The 16,879-nt window shown below is 45.9% G+C and overlaps 1 long non-coding RNA gene across 1 annotated transcript; it reads right to left on the bottom strand.

The window, feature by feature from the left end:
* Positions 1-4,255: 4,255 nt before the first annotated feature.
* On the bottom strand, positions 4,256-16,793 carry LOC129495861 (uncharacterized). The gene is made up of 2 exons (XR_008661631.1): positions 16,678-16,793; positions 4,256-5,278 (listed from the first exon to the last, which is right to left on the bottom strand). It is a non-coding gene; the product is annotated as an uncharacterized LOC129495861 (long non-coding RNA).
* Between the last annotated feature and the right edge of the window lie 86 nt (positions 16,794-16,879).

The following is a 16,879-nucleotide window of genomic DNA, read 5'->3' as shown; positions in this document are numbered from 1 at the left end:
TGTGGTGGAGGCAAGGTTCCTGGGTGGATACAGCTCCGCCTGGAAACCAGAGCTGTTTTTCGAAAGCTTTGTGCAGTCAACCGAGTGGGGGAGGGCCCCCGGCAAAGCCTGATTGAACACCAGGGGGGACATTTCCTCTAAAAAACAAAAACAAAAACAAAAACTCAATTCCCCAGGGTTGTTGGAGCTGTGGTCTGATCAGTGCTTTAAGGGTCTTATTTGTTAGTATTGGGAAAAAAGAGTAAGGTTGCCTCTGAGCCCCCGACTGTCAGTGTCCTTGCAGCAAGGTTGGGTAGCTCAGTCCCTTTTTGGGAGGCCGGCTTGTAAAGAAGGGCAGCCCTTGGACAGAAGGCGCCAGGACCAGGTGGGAGCTGGGTTTCTGCAGAGCCCAGGGTCTTCAGAGCACTGGTCTGCTGAGCAGACACCCACCAGGAAGCTCTTAGAAAGGACCCAGCTGAGCTGAGGTGTGGGCTGGAATGCTAGCAGGGATATGCGCCTGGGAAGCCAAGGCATTCCACAATCAGGGCTTCTAGAAAAGCCAGCACAGAGGATTCAGGGAGTAGAGACCCCTGGTTCTTCACATTTTAGTAAAAAGCATTTATCATGCTAAGGATAACAGTGGTATTTCAGACCTAATCAAGTCTTGTTTTTTCAGTCTGTTGGAGAGAGGGCTCCAACACTCTTTAAAAGATGCTAGGCCTTAAAAAAAATCTCTTTGTCACAGGCCTCCCATTTCTCACTCTCAGGTGCCAAGAAGCACTCATAACCCCCACCAGGCAATGGCTGGCCTCTTGGATCAGTTTCCCAAAGAGCTTAATCATGACCAAGTTGCGGTCACTCTGCCTGGGGCTGGCAAGCCCTGGAGGGTCTCGGGGTGAGGCCTCCCCTGGTGAGAACACAGCTCTTTCAGGGAGCTCAGTTTCCCAAGTGTGTTTGGGCTAGGGAGTAATTCCAGAGTGTCTGAACTCGGCATGGGGCTAGTGGGACTTCTCAACCTCGGCACTGCACTGACGACATTTTCAGCTAGATGATCCTTTGTTGTGGGGGCGACCCTGTGCATTGTAGGGTGTTTAGGATGTGGCCTCCACCCACAAGATGTCAATAGCATCCCCTCCCTCCTCCTTCCCTCTCACTGTGGCAATCAAAACTGCTTCTAGACATTGCCAAATATTCCTGGGGGATGAAGCCATTCCTGGTTGAGAACCACTGGTTAGAAGAAGTGCCCATTCAGCAATTAGACAGCTATGGAGATCCAGGGCAGAGCTAGGCTACACAGATCCCAAGAGAATTTTCCTCACTCTACATCATTGTATCAATACTCTCTTGGTTGCACTAAGTGACCGAAAATTCAACTCCAAGTGACTTACAAGGGGATAGATGTCATCTCTTGTAACTGAGAAGACCAGGGACTTTGGCATAGTGCTGGATCAGGCCTAGTTTGACCCAGGAACTCAAACAATATTACTGGAATTTGGTTTTATCTCTTGACTTTGCTCTTCCTCCTCTTCCCTTAGCATAGGGGCAAGACGGCTGCCAGTGTTCCAGTCCTGTATGTTCCTGGTTTGAGACTTGTGGAGGAAAAAATGCCAAGTATTTTTCTTTAAGATTTCATTTATTTATTTGAGAGAGAGAGAGAGTGAGCAAGGGAGAGAGAAAGAGAGAGCATGAGCAGGGTGAGGGGGAGAGGGAGAAGCAGGCTCCTCACCGAGCAAAGGAGCCTGATGTGGGGCTTGATCCCAGGACCCTGGGATCATGACCTGAGCTGAAGGCAGACGCTTAACTAACTGAGCCACCCAGGTGCCCCATCAAGTGTTTTTTCTTTATGCATTCCTAGCAAAAGTTTCATTGCAGTTTATTGCTCTGATTTGGTCAAGGGTCCATCACCAAGCAACACAACCAAGTTTTCTTCATGTTCTACTATCTCTGAAATTCACTATGTCGTTGGCTGTACAGTGCTCAGTAGGGACCACTTTAAGTCAGGCCCCAGGAAGATATATGCATGGGGCTCCTGTCTGTATAACAAACTAACTTAGAATCAATGCATTACAAAATGCATAAGTCCATATATAGTATAGTGATTTATCAGTGAAGATTTAGAGTAAGGTGTAGAGAAGACCTGCTTAGGTGTTTGTTTATTGTCCGATCGATGCACATGAAGGTTCCCTGTGGCCGGGCGCCATCTCTTCGTGTTGAGACCCAGAAACCATCTTTTCATAATTTCGTCTCAGCCACTATGAGAAAAAAATAGCCACAGCATCACGTTGATTAAACATTGGGCACCTAATCGTATCTTTTAAGAACACTTGTGCCAATGCTCTGCTTCAGCCTTGACCTGCTTTTGTCACTGACTGTTGATTGCTTTATGCTTATTGAGGCTTTCCTCTCCTTTCTGGAAATTGCATATTGGGTAGAAGTCACATTCTGCGTTCATTTGATAGAGATCTCATGTACTTCCAGCCCCAGACACCTCATTGGCCAAAGCTAATGTTGAATCAAGAGGGATTTTTTTTTTAAGATTTTATTTATTTGGGGATCCCTGGGTGGCTCAGAGGTTTAGCGTCTGCCTTTGGCTCAGGGTGCGATCCTGGAGTCCCGGGATTGAATCCCACGTCAGGCTCCCAGCATAGGCCTGCTTCTCCCTCCTCCTGTGTCTCTGCCTCTCTCTCTCTGTCTATCATAAAGAAATAAATCTTTAAAAAAAAGATTTTGTTTATTTATTCATGAGAGACACAGAGTGAGAGAGAAGCAGAGACACAGGCAGAGGGAGAAGCAGGCTCCATGCAGGGAGCCCGATGCGGAATTTGATCCCGGGTCTCCAGGATCATGCCCTGGGCCAAAGGCAGGTGCTAAACCTCTGAGCTACCCAGGGATCCCAAGAGGGATTTTTTTTTAAAGATTTTATTTATTTATTTATTTATTTATTTATTTATTTATTTGAGAGAGAAAGAGATAGCATGAGCGGGGCAGAGGGAGGAGGGGCAGGGGGAGAGGGAGAAGCAGACTCCCTGCTGAGCAGGAAGCCCAGCATGGGTCCTTGGAATCATGACCTGAGCTGAAGGCAGACACCCTAACCAACTGAGCCACGCAGGCACCCCAAAAGAGGGATTTTAAACAAGTAACAGTGGTAACAGAATATTTAGTTTTTTTTTGTTTGTTTGTTTTTGTTTTTTTTATGATAGTTACACAGAGAGAGAGAGAGGCAGAGACATAGGCAGAGGGAGAAGCAGGCTCCATACACTGGGAGCCTGACGTGGGACTCGATCCCGGGTCTCCAGGATCGCGCCCTGGGCCAAAGGCAGGCGCCAAACCGCTGCGCCACCCAGGTATCCCAGAATATTTAGTTTTGCACTTAGAATAAACTTAGACCATAAAAGCCAGTTTCTATACTCAGTTTCTTCCTTCCTTCCTTTCTTTCTTTCTTTTTCTTTTTTTAAGATTTTATTTATTTACTCATGAGAAACGGAGAGACAGAGAGATAGAGACACAGGCAGAGGGAGAAGCAGGCTCCATGTAGGGAGCCCGATGTGGGACTGGATCCCAGGATTCCAGGATCATGCCCCAGGCCGAAGGCGGTGCTAAACCGCTGAGCTCCCCAGGCTGCCCTATAGTCAGTTTCTTTCATCATTTGAAGAAGATGTAAAATTACTTATTGACTTGTTTTCTAGACTTTGGGCAGGACCCATTGCTAAGGACTCCTGTTTTCCAAGGCAACAGCACACAGGTCAAGTGCCCACAGACACCCACCCTTGCCCCAGTCCCAGAGAGCACTCTGCCAGCCATGCCTGTGCACATGTAGACACAGTAGGGGAGCATCCTTGCCAGCCACAGCGCCCCTCCCCTGACCCTGCAGTGCCCTGGGTGCTTCAGGTCGGAGGCCCTTGGTCCACATCATCCAGTGGGGTAGGGCCAATGGATGGCTTGGGCATCAGGGATGTAGAAGATGACAGAAGCCTGGGAGGGGAGGGGTATGATGGAGGAGGGCTACAGTATAGCTAGCCGCCAACAGAACATGGGTAGTAATACCCCTTCCCCCCATAAGGCCAAGAGCCTCAGCTTAGGGGCTGCCAAGAGACCATGAGACAGTGGGACAGCAAGGTAGCTATGAATGGATGAGCAACAGTCCACAAGATGTGCAGGATAAATATACAGAAACAGCAAAAGGGACAAGGTTCTAAGTGGGGAATGGCAGCATGTCAACAGACCCTTTATATCAAAGTCAATTTAAGGCCAATCTTTAAAAAAATAATAAAAGAAAGCCAATCCATCTGCTACTGTAATTCCAATCATCATCCAGTACAGAGAGCTTCAAAGCTCCCCCACTTAGATGGATCCAGCCCAAAATTTGGGAGATGGTTGAGGGATGCTCAGAGTGAGAATAGTCTTTGCTGCTGGGGTTGGGTCTTTGGCAGAGGCCATTCATGCTACAAAACATTGTTAATGCCAAAGTCATGACCATTTAGTGACACCCACTGGACTTTCCAAGGATATGACACAATATAGCATGCCTTTTGTTGTCATAATATATTTTTGTGCCAATGGCGAGTGGGTTGCAGGCAGGAGTAGGAGCTCTGCTTTTCCTGATTTCAGCAGTACTGTTGTTTGTCACTCCCCACATACGAAGGATCCTTCTGGTAAGATCAAAAAAGTGCCAGCATCAGACTTGAAGAAAGTGTCCATGGCTTGGAAAAAATCCCAGACATAATAGTGAAACAGTCTTTTAAGATATGCTGCATCACCAGTGCTCTCGGTAGGAAGAATGATATTGTTGGGGGAAAACACAGCAATGATTTCTGAGATTAGCAGTGGTTCAGAGGAACCAGCTTCCAGTGGAAAAGGGGATTTGACTGAGGCTAGATGTCAGTGAGCACATGCACATTCATCTAGCCACCATCATTCCCATTCTCTCTGGGTCTAGGACTGGCCTCATTAGACTGAATTTTTCACTGTAACTTAAAAAAATACTTTATTTATTTGAGATATATATATGAGGGAGAGGGAGAAGAGACACCCTGCTGAGCAGGGATCCTAATGTGGGGCTTGATCTTAGGACCCTGGGACCATGACCTGGACCGAAGGCAGACACTTAACCAACTGAGCTACCCAGGCATCCCTCCACTATAACTTAAGACAAGGTAGTACATCAGGATGGGCCTGTCAGTCCCAGGCCTCATATTTGTGCTGGAGACACAGGGTGGCATGATGTGTGGGCACAGAACCGCTCCCAGGAAAAACTCCATCAGTTTTGTGCCTGAGCTGCTGTGATTTCTTCCAGCTTTCCCTGTAGAGAATAACAGATACTTTACTTTTTTAAAGATTTTAATTATCGCATTTCTATTTCTGTTTTTTACATTATCTGGATCTACATACGTTTGATCCTTGAATGATGAGGGGATTAGGGGTGCTGACTCCTGGACAAAGATCTGAGTATAACTTTTGACTCCCTCAAAATGTAACTCGGAATAGCATTACTATTCACTGGGAGCTTTACCAATAACATAAGCTGTTGATTCACACATATTTTATATATTGTATGTATTGTATACTGTATTCTTACAATAAAGTAAGCTAGAGAAAAGAAAATATTACTAGGAGAATTGTAAGGAAGAGAAAATACATTTACAGTACTGTATTTATCAAAAGAAATCTCTGCATAAATGGACTCAAGCAGGGGCACCTGGCTGGCTTAGTCCATAGAACATGGGACTTTGGATCTCTGGGTTGTAAGTTTGAGCCCCATGTTGGGTTTAGAAATTACTTTAGAAAATAAAATCTTAAAAAAAAAAAGAAGTAAATATGTAAATGGATTCACACAGTCCAAACCCGTGTTGTTCAAGGGTCCACTACAGTTTTGCATTCATTCTGGGGGCAAATGGAAGTGGAGGGTGATGGTATGGATGTTTCTCAGAGTCTACAGAGAAAATTCTTATACAGCAAGAACCCCATCTGACCAAACGATGTTAACTTTGAACTGCAACCATTGCTAATTTCTCTTAAAATGGCATTCTCACAGATTGCCCATGAGATAGGAGCTTTTCATGCGTTGTATCCCTTAGGGAAGTAAGAGGTGCCTTTAAGAAGTGGGTGAGTAGTCTTGATCTCATTTTCAAGTCATATAAGAAACCAATACTCCTGAGTTTTATGAATTATGGGATGGAGTTCACAGAATACCACCAACAGCCCACAACCCAAGTATTAGTATCTGTTTGCAATCAATTGACACGCTTTTGTTATTTTTTATTGAAGTAGGAAGGTTTCGAGTTTTGTTTTGTTTTGTGGGAATTGCTTTGTTTGGGTGAAGAGCTCCCTGTAGAGAAAGACAAAGGGAAGAACTATCATATCCTCAGCCCCCATCTCGGCCTGAGAGACTCATTTTCAGCCCCAGTGAGGGGTGAAGTTGGGTGAGAGAGGAATAATCATGTAAGACTTCGAGCAACTGAAGGTATAAACAGTTTTGCTCTGGGACATAGGTAACAAAGTACAGCCAACCTGCCCCAGGAAAGAATGTGGTGCCCAGCAGAACAGAGTGACCAATACTTTTTTTAAAAAGATTTATTTATTTATTTTAGAGAGAAAGAGCACATAAGCAGAGGGAGGGGCAGAGGGAGACGGAGAGAATCTCAAGTAGGCTCCAACTCCCACTGAGTGGAGAGTCCTATGAGAGGCTCTATCTCACCACCCTAAGATCATGACCTGAGCCAAAATTAAGAGTTGGCTGCTTAACCAACTGAGCCACCCAGGCACCCCAAGGAGTGACCATTATAAGAATACTGTTCTCATAGAGGACACATATGCTGATGAGGTACCTCTTTTTAAGGGGATGTGAGAGGTAGACCACCAATGGGGAGGTTGTAACTGGAGAGCATTGTGCATCTGCTATGAACCAGATCCCTCAGGGGCATGCTCAAATCACTGAGGAGGAGTTAGCAGGGGAGGGAACCAGAAGAAAGCCCTATAGGCCTTCAAAAAGGCTCAGAACTAATACAATTTAGGTCTGGATGTCAATATGACAGCCCCTAGACTGGTGACATCTGGGAGCAGGATGCTGTGAAACACTGGACTTTATTTGTGTATGAGTCACTTAACTTCAAAAATTCTGTCTTTAGGGCAGCTCTGGTGGCACAGCGGTTTAGTACCACCTGCAGCCTGGGGTGTGATCCTGGAGACCCAGGATCGAGTCCCATGTCAGGCTCCCTGCATGGAGCCTGCTTCTCCCTCTGCCTGTGTCTCTGCCTCTCTCTCTCTCTCTCTCTCTCCTCTCTCTCAAATAAATAAATAAATAAATAAATAAATAAATAAATAAATAAAACATTAAAAAAATCTGTCTTTAGTAAAGATGCCACGAAACATGCTTCTAGTATAGACTCTTCCAAGTGCGGTTATCTGGGGCAGAGTCCCCAGTAGCTGATTGCCTGGTCTCCCTCCACCTTCCAGGCAGAGCCCTAGTAGGGCGACACCACTCAAAAACTCTTTCTAAGGTAGTGGCTGGAGAAGTCCAGCTGCAGGGTTTGGGGTGGGAGGAGTTTTTTCCTATGTTAGGGTACAGCACCAGATATGATGTGCTAGAGGCTTCTGAGTAATTAGGTTATTAGGCAAAGATTTTTGCTATTTCACCTGACATCGGAATGAGAGGGAATACAAGGTAAACTGCAAGGGAAAGGATTTCCTAACATTAAAGGGAACAGACGCTCTACTCTTGGCCCATTCCCAAAGGCAGATAGAGAGACCTCCCTTATCTGCCAGCCTTCCAGGTCTAGTTTACTGGCTCTCTGCACATCTTTTCCTGAACTCCCGCCCGCTACCTGAATTCACTGCTCTTTTGTGTTCCCAGTCCTCATTATATCACCTAACAGAACCCATCTGTGACCAGCTCAGGGGTAGAAACTGTGTTATTCTTTACTGTATCCCTGACCCTTAGGAGACACATAGCTCATAGTCAATGTTGGCTGGCTTGATCTTAAGTGAAAAGCTGCCTTGGGATGAGAATATGTTAGTCCTCAGTAGTGTGATGGGCACTTCTGGAGCTTCATCTGTGGAAAGGGCAGGAGGTTCTAGGGAGAAGGCGTGAGGATGGAATAAAGAAGCATGAGGCAAACATCAATGCTGTGTCTGCTTTGTCCAGTCCTCCTCTCCCTTCTGGCCTTTTTCATCTGCCCAACATGGGGTCTGGAAGCAAAGGTCAGGAGCTCCATGTGAACCCAAGAAGTCTGAACGATTTCTTGAGAACGGCAAAGGATCCAAGGCAATGAGATGGTGGAGACAATGAGCAAGATGCAGGTCCTGCACTGGGATCAGGGAGGGTGAGCAGAGCAACTGAAAGTGCGCTAATAGAATGTGCTGGAGCTGAACTCTGGTGCCACGCTACAATTGTCCTCAAAAGCTTCCTCTTTCTTTGTGGATTCCAGATATAGTCCACTCAGGAGGGTAGGTAATGAGCATGCACAGGATTCTGAGCCAAGGCTGTCAGGAGCAGGTACTTCACACCATGCCCTTGGACCCCTCCTGAGGAAAATGGGAAACCAGTTCACCAAACGAATCACCTCCAGAGACAGGGGATAGTCAAACTCCAGGTTCTGTCTAGCAACCGTCTCCCCATGGGGAAAGAACTTCGCTCAGGTGATTGGAAGATTCCCTAGCTCAAGATCTGGAACATTCTGAAGTCCCTCCTTAAGGGGAAGGAGGTGATGGCACTGCTGCAAAGTAGACAAAGAAAGGCCAGGGGCTTCGTTTCAACTGGAATGTGCAGAATAGAGGTGAGGAGGCTGTAAACACCTTGGCAGCAATTATGCAGGAAGCCTGCAGTATAGACGCAGGGCAGCATCACCCCACCCGATAACGCTGGCAGTGTCAGACTCCAACATGAGCTGTGTAAGAGCTGCTAATTGCTGAGATTCCAATAAGAGGATGTCTTAAAAGTGATTTTGAACTGACTGCAGCTTTTTGAACTGATTGTGGCTATAAGCTATAAAGGAAGGGATCTAAGTAAAAGTGAAAAATCCTTTGATCAAACACAAAGGAACTCTTCCAAATAAAAATACCTTCATTTTCCACACACATCACAGCTGTCTGTTTCACACGTGTAAACAAATGATTTATACACATCTACGACACACAGAAGCTCCCTGAGACAGGGAACTTGTTCTTCCTTATAACTCTTTACAGTATCTAGTATGGTATCTAACACCCAGAAGATGCTTCCTGAATTGAATTTAATTGAAGCAATTGCTGTATTCATGATTTGATCAGATAACTGTCATTTTTTTTACGATAATGGGCTACTACTATAAAATGAATACCAGGGTAAAGCAATACAAAAAGGCCATTCTAATAGCCTTACATCTAGGAAAACATACGGGTTTTTCTTGAGGCCCAAAAGAAATATGCAAATAGAGTCATTCTTGAAAGCCAACCACTCTACATTCCACAACAGAGACCGTGTAGATGGTGCCGAGTTGCTAGGCAACCACTTGGTAATTCCCTGTGTAATAGAGATGAACCTGTCATCTGCTTTCTTGGCTATATGTGACATGAGAAGACAACAGGTAAAGGACAGCCAAGAACACCTGCATCTGGATGACACAGTCACTCCTGAAGTGTGATGACACAAGAAAATCCCCATGCCCTGTCAGAAAATGCTGGAGGGAGAATTTTGTGAAACTATTAGCACAAGTCATTCTGGTGAATTTTCTTGGATTTACCCTGTGGGTAAATCCTGTGGGTTATCCTGTTATCCCTGTCCAGAAAGCAGGAGACCAAAAGCACTGTAGTTCTGCATACAGACGGCTGTCAATCCCAGAAGGGCTCCAGAACAGCGCGTCCCGTGACTCCAGCTGGGATGAGATTTTATCAGATAAAAGCATCCTTTTTACATCTTAAAAGGGACACTCAACATCTCAAAGAAACCAAAGTTCTGAGTGAATAAACTGCACCTTTTTTATACCTGAAGAAAATGCTCTTACTAATTTCTTTGTCTGGACGGGACTTCCCAGACCTTTTAGGCAAATGAGTTGCCTCTTAAAGACTTCACTCCACTGTAGGTATTGACAGCATTGTCTTTGAAATACGCTGAAAACCCGACAAAGCGCTGGAGGATGAATAAGGAACGTCTCAAAGCTTCTCTAACATTAAGAAAAATGGAAATCAAATTTAAATGCCACTTCAGATTTAGAAGGCTAAGAGTACTCATCTTCCTCATGTGGAGTTTTAAAAGGACCATCTCCCGGATTAGAAAAAAAAAAAAAGAATACTTGCCCACTCCCTATTCCCACAAATATATTTGAAACTTCTTCAGAAATTGCTTGTTTTTCGGTCTCCTGTTTGAGACTGAATTTTGAGATTTTGGACTCTGGAATCAGGCCATCAGTTGGAGAGAGAGCACAGCAGATTCTGAATTGAGATAAAATCAACCAGGTAGTTTCGATGAACAGTTGGGTAAGGCTTCAACCCAACATCTGGTGCCCATTTATCCAACATGTTTTGATGTTGCCCAGCTGGCCAACCGTGTGGAGCAAAGCCTGTCAAAAGCACCAGCTCTGCCTATCTGGTGCTGGAAAGAGGAGTGCTGGTGTGTGAAGTTCTGGGCTTGTCTCTGACTGCAAAATAGAGCCACTACATCGGTCATCTCCACTGACTGCTGGGTTTTATGAGTTTCTTCATGGAATTCCAAACAAAGCCAGCTATTCCAATAGAGCCCAATCAAATGTCAGGGAGGAGGATTCAAGGGCATTGTTGAGCAAATGCCCAGAACAGGAGAGACCTCCAATGACTGGGGTGGGGTGGGGGTTTAGTAGGAACAACAGATTCTTTGCCAGAATTACTAAGTGTGGAGCAAAACCTGTCAGCAGCGACCTTCACTCCACCTTTTAACAAGCCCCAGTGATACATATAGTTGTGTGCCAGAGGCTTGGAGGTGGGACAGAGCAGAGGGTGAGTCTGGGAACTGACAACAGAAAAGCTCTCCAGTCTGTTCTTGCACCAGTGGCCACATAAGTGACTCAACTCGCCTGGCTGGTGCAGTTCTCCTTTTCTAGAGCCTCGACACTGATGTGTGAGTACACTGTTAAATTTTCAGGAAGCAGGGGTCCCATTGACGACACCTTGGTTGAATATTTACTATGTGATGTTTTTTGCTTTGTGGAAGAAAAACATTCGATGTAATCCCTGCCCTGAAGGTGCTTGGATTCCAGTGGGGAAGACAGATAGGTACCCAAGAAGTTGCAACACGAACCAGTCTAGATGGAGTCGCCAGAGACAGCAAGTGTTTCATCTGAGGAATAATCAGTGTCTTGTGTAGAGGCTGCTCCTGATCTTGGGCTTTGTAGCTAGCTTCCTATTACTGAAATAGGTTCCACTGAAGAGCCCCAGCCCCCTCTGGCTTTCTGCTGGGGGTCCCCATGGTGGGGAACATAGCTGGGATCCAATGGCTATTTACAGAAGGGAGGGCAGCCCATAAGGCAAGATAGGAGATGTGGCCCCAGAGAACCTGTCAAATGGTAGAATCAAATGGTTCCACCCAAAGGGGAAATTGAACAGCTTTCTGGGCCATTGAGTGAAGGAGACGTTATGAGTACATGTCAAAAACTTCATATTCAGTGGGGGGAGAGGACACTTAAAAAAATTTCCACTGATAAGATTCAAGGTAGATCTAACAGGTAAAAGGCAGCTGTCACATCGTTTGGAAAGGTAAGTGGCTTGAAATCAGCACTACCTCCCATCCCCACCCCACAAAAAATATCTCTATCATGGGTGGAGTAGACAACAAGATGGAGGGGTTTTCTGCAAAGTTTACATTTGTGGCATCCGGTCTCCATTCCTGGCATCCTTTCCCACACAAGTGCTTGTACCTAGTGCCTTCTGGCTCCCCACTGGCCTCCCCTTCAGCACAGTAGGAAAGGGTGTGGTGGTACCACTTCCACTTGAACATGGAAGCAGTCTAGCAGGATGGCTAAAAGCATGGCCTATGGAACTCAAAGTCTGGTTTCACTACTTACTACCAGGGACCCTGGCAAATAACATGGTGTTTTTATGTTAGTTTACTCTGTAAAATGAGAATAATGATACCTCAACCGGGATCCCTGGGTGGCACAGCGGTTTGGCGCCTGCCTTTGGCCCAGGGCACGAACCTGGAGACCCAGGATCGAATCCCACGTTTGGCTCCCGGTGCATAGAGCCTGCTTCTCCCTCTGCCTGTGTCTCTGCTTCCTTCTCTGCATCTCTCATGAATAAATAAATTTAAAATCTTTAAAAAAAAATAAAAAAAAATGATACCTCAACCATCCCCTGGGACTCTGTGAGGATTAAATTAGTAAATCTGGGCAAGATATTTAAGACAGCGACTAACAAATAGTAAGCACTCTGTTAGTGGTCATGAAAAAAATTTGTCTTAGGTTCTAGAGTATTTTCAAGTCAAGCAATTTTACTTAAAGGAATTTCAGGTACAGGCAAGAAGACAGAGAGCTATTTGGTGGTGGGGCTTCCATTGCCCCTGAAATCAAACCTGTGCCTGTATATTAACGTCCTGATTGTGACTTAAATGTTATTGTCTTCCCTGCTTTTCCAGACAGCCCCTAAGAATATGAGCCCCAAACCAAGCTGGCTGATGGGGGCCTAGTCACCTGACTGCTAAGAAAAAAAGAAGCATGAATCCCACTGTCACCCACCTCTGCCCCTGCCAGCCTGGGACCTGTAGAACCCTCTGCCCATGCACAGGCTAGGGCCCCTGTCCTCTTCTCTCACCAACTCACGGCTCTGGGACTCCAGAGTACACACATACCTATCATCCCAGCAAATCCTCTTAAAACACTGTGAGTCTAATGCTAGATTCAGTCTAGAGGATAGCTATTTGACAGATGGCCAGACTAAGGTTTGGGAAAATACAAGATGGTTCTCAGGTGCTGGTCCAAGAACTGATGCCTTAAGGTGATGTTTTCACTGGTCCTCAACAAAACTGGAAAAATAAGAACCATGCAATGAATTTTTCATGAAGTAGAAATTATTTCATATTTAAATCATGAGATTATGGCCTATCTTCTTTCCTGGGTATATGTGGGGGAAAGATGTTAAAATGCCCTTATTTTTTTTTTTAAGATTTATTTATTCATGAGAGAGAGAGAGAGAGGCAGAGACACAGACAGAGAGAGAAGCAGGCTCCATGCAGAAGCCTGACGTGGGACTTGATCTGGGTTTCCAGGATCACACCCTGGGCTCAAGGCGGCGCTAAACCACTGAGCCTCTTTCAATAAATGTATCATTTTTGTGCACAGACAAAAAAAAAAAAAAACAAAAAAACAAAAACAAAAAAAACACTGAGCCACCTGGGCTGGCCAAAATGCCCTTATTTTATAAAATGATATTGATAGAAGCAGGGATTTGAAACTTCATCTTTTGAATACTTTCACTCTATTCACTATTTCAATTATTTTAAAATAGTTCTAAGCTAATTTTAACTTTAAATTCAACTTTACATATTAAAATAAGTATTAGACAATTAATTACAAGTGTTTTAAATTATAGACCATATTGTATACTTGAAAATATCTTCAAATGAAACTCAACACAAGGTTGACTCTTCCTGGCATCCTTGTGCAGGGCTGAAATGCAAATCTTCATATGGACAAGGGAGTCAAAAGCTTAATAAAGTAGGCTGGGTGGAAGTGCAGCTTCTGACTCCATGCTGCAGCACTCCAGGGCCAGAGAAAGGAAAAGAAGCCAATTTGCAAAACCTTAAGTGTAGCATTTAAGGGAGCAGGTCTCCCCCTGCTGGCAGTGGTGGTGGCAAAACGAGTCTTGAACCACAAGGGGTACAGAGAACTCCAACTGGAAAGGACTCTTCAGCAAGAAGACACTGTGCTCTGATACCCACTCTCCTCATAGGAACCTTAGCCTAAATGTAAGCATGACAGTAAAGATGAAAGAAGTCATGGCACCAAGGAAACCATCAACAAAGATGCTGATTTACAAACCCTGGCAAATGAACAAAGCCAGGAAGAAAATTTTTTACATTGGTTTAGCTATATAAAAATATTATTCATTTAAAAAAATTACCTGTTTTTATGAATTGCTTATTTTTTTTAAAGATTCTATTTATTTATTTATAGAGACACAGAGAGAGAAAGAGAGAGCGGCAGAAACACAGGCAGAGGGAGAAGCAGGCTCCATGCAGGGAGCCCAATGGGAGACTCGATCTGGGTCTCCAGGATCACATCCCGGGCTGCAGGCGGTGCTAAACCGCTGCACCAGCAGGGCTGCCCCGAATTGCTTATTTTATATCATTAGTTATATAAATCCATACTCAACAAAAATCACACCTATAAAATTAAATTTGTCTGATTTTGGTTCCATTAGCAAACTTGTCCTTAAAGTTCAAGTTATTGCTGCAGCATGAACGTCTGCTCATAAAACAGATAAAATAAGGTAAGTTTGGTTTACTTGCACCTTTGGGGGACTAAAATAATCCTCACGCTTTGCCTTATTTCATTGATTCCCTGTTGCCTGGTATGCATTATGCCCTCATCTACTTCCATTATCGTAAATCCAACTTTTATCTGTCCTTTTTTTTTCCTTTTTATCTGTCCTTAAAGCTTTACCTTCTGCTCTCTTCCTTCTCCGACAACAAAAAAACAACTGAAGGCTCTTTTTTTCTTCCTTGATTTTATTAATTAGCTTATGGTCAGAATCCCCTGACACTTAACAACATTCTCACATAGTTTATTAGAGCATGTCTTTCCCATATCAGATTCTAAGGTGTCTGAAGACAAAGACTGTTTTATTCCATCCCCCCCCCCATAAAAAGAAGCAATATGGTTAATGGTTCAGATCTCCGACTTAGTTTGTGTCATCAGTAGCATAAACCTCATTGCTCTCATATCTGTCAACTACAAATGATACGAGCACCAACCTCATAAATTTGCAGAAACATTGGGAGAGAATGCATGTTAAAGCTGCCTGCATCTTAATTGCTTGATAATTGTTAACTATTGTTTTCACTCCCTCCATCCCCTCAACAAAAGCCTTACATGCTGTAGGCATTCAATTATTATTTGTTGGTGGGGCTTAGGCTAATAAAAACATTGATGTGGAGTAATGCATTAGTATTATCTGTGTCTAGAGGACTAACGTGATTAACCATGACCTAGCAGCGCTTAAAAAGGCTCGGATTACCAACACGGGCGATTTCCTCCCCGACCCGTGATCCCGATCCGGTGGTGGAATACAACTCTGTGATATTGGCAACGTGCTGCTATCATCTGTGAGGCCCAATAAGGTAGCCCTTTAGCTACACGTGGCCATTGAGGGTTTGAAATGAGGCTGGTGCAAATGAAGCGCTGGAAATCTTAGATTTCTTTTATTTTTTTTTTATTTATTTTTTATTTTTTGAGAGCTAGAGCCTGAGCGAGCACCAGCGGGGGCGGGGCGGGGGGGGTGGGATTGGCCAAGGGAGAGGGAGAAGCAGGTTCCCCGCTTAGCAGGGGTCAGGGGCTGGACTCCGTCTCATGACCTTGGAATCATGGCCTAAACTGAAGGCAGAGGCTTAACCGACTCAGCTACCCAGACACCCCTGAAATTTTGTAATTTTTTTTTTAAAGATTTCATTCATTTATTCATGAGAGACACAGACAGAGGCAGACACGCAGGCAGAGGGAGAAGCAGGCTCCATAAGGGGAGCCCGACACGGGACTCGATCCCGGTACTCCAGGGTCATGTCCTGGGCTGAAGGTAAGGGCTAAACCACTGAGCCACCCAGGGATTCCCTGAAATTTTGTATTTTAAATACCCGCTAGTAAGCCAGCCTGGGTGGCTCAGCGGTTTAGCGCCGCCTTCAGCCCAGGGCCGGATCCTGGAGACCCTGGAATCGAGTCCCACGTCGGGCTCCCTGCATGGAGCCTGCTTCTCCCTCTGCCTCCCTGTGTGTCTCTCATAAATAAAATCTTTACTTTTTTAAGAAAAATTTATTTGTTAATCTTTTATTTCTATTTTTTAAATTTTATTATTATTTTTTAAAGACTTTATTTATTTTTAAAAGATTTTTTTAATTCATGAGAGACAGAGAGGCAGAGACACGGGCGGAGGGAGAAGCAGGCTCCATGCACGGGAGCCCGACGTGGGATTCGATCCCGGGTCTCCAGGATCACGCCCTGGGCCGAAGGCGGGCGCTAAACCCGAGCCACCCGGGCTGCCCTAAATAAAACCTTTAAAAACTAAACAAACCATCGCTAGTGATTAAGCGGCGACTAGACAGGGCAGCTCCAGAAGTCGCCTCCACCTGTCGGTCCCTGTGCATGCACCTTAGAAGGACCGTCTCCTAATGAGGAGCGCTCCCTGCTCCGATGCAAGAGAGGTGATCCCAGCCCCTCTTCCTGGAGCTTCTGTACACGCGTGCTCGCTGTGACCCGTGTCCGAGAGCTGGCGGGAGGGGCTGTACCCACTTGAGCCCGCCAGCTCGGGCGGTGGCAGGGGGCAAGGCAAGCAAGCGCGCGTCGAACGACGCGGAGCCACCGAAGAAGCACCGACCGCGTCCCTGCCTGGCGCACCACCGTCTCCAGGTGGCTGGGAACGCCCGCCCGCCCGCCGCGCCAGGCCCGCCCGCCCAGCCGCGCCGCCCGCCGCCGCCCGCCGCCGCCCCACGTGCCCGTCGGCAGGCCCGTCCGCACCGCCGGCCCGCGGGTGTCCCTGCGTACACACCGAGAGCCACTCCCTCGGCCACCTCCGTCCGCTCGGGTCCGCTCCACGCTCGGCCCCCCGCGGCTCCTCCAAACCCCGCCTCGGAGCCGTGCCCGCCCGGCCCTGCGCTGGGGGAGGGGGCGGGGCGGGGAGGGGTCCCTAACCTAACCTAACCCTAACCCTAACCCTAACCCTGTACAAAATGGCGGCGAACCCCCGGAAC

The sequence above is a fragment of the Nyctereutes procyonoides genome, unplaced genomic scaffold (genome assembly GCF_905146905.1).
Source record: "Nyctereutes procyonoides isolate TBG_1078 unplaced genomic scaffold, NYPRO_anot_genome, whole genome shotgun sequence".
NCBI lineage: Eukaryota > Metazoa > Chordata > Mammalia > Carnivora > Canidae > Nyctereutes > Nyctereutes procyonoides.
Note: the sequence above shows the minus strand (reverse complement) of the source record. Positions and strands in the feature narration are given on the sequence as shown.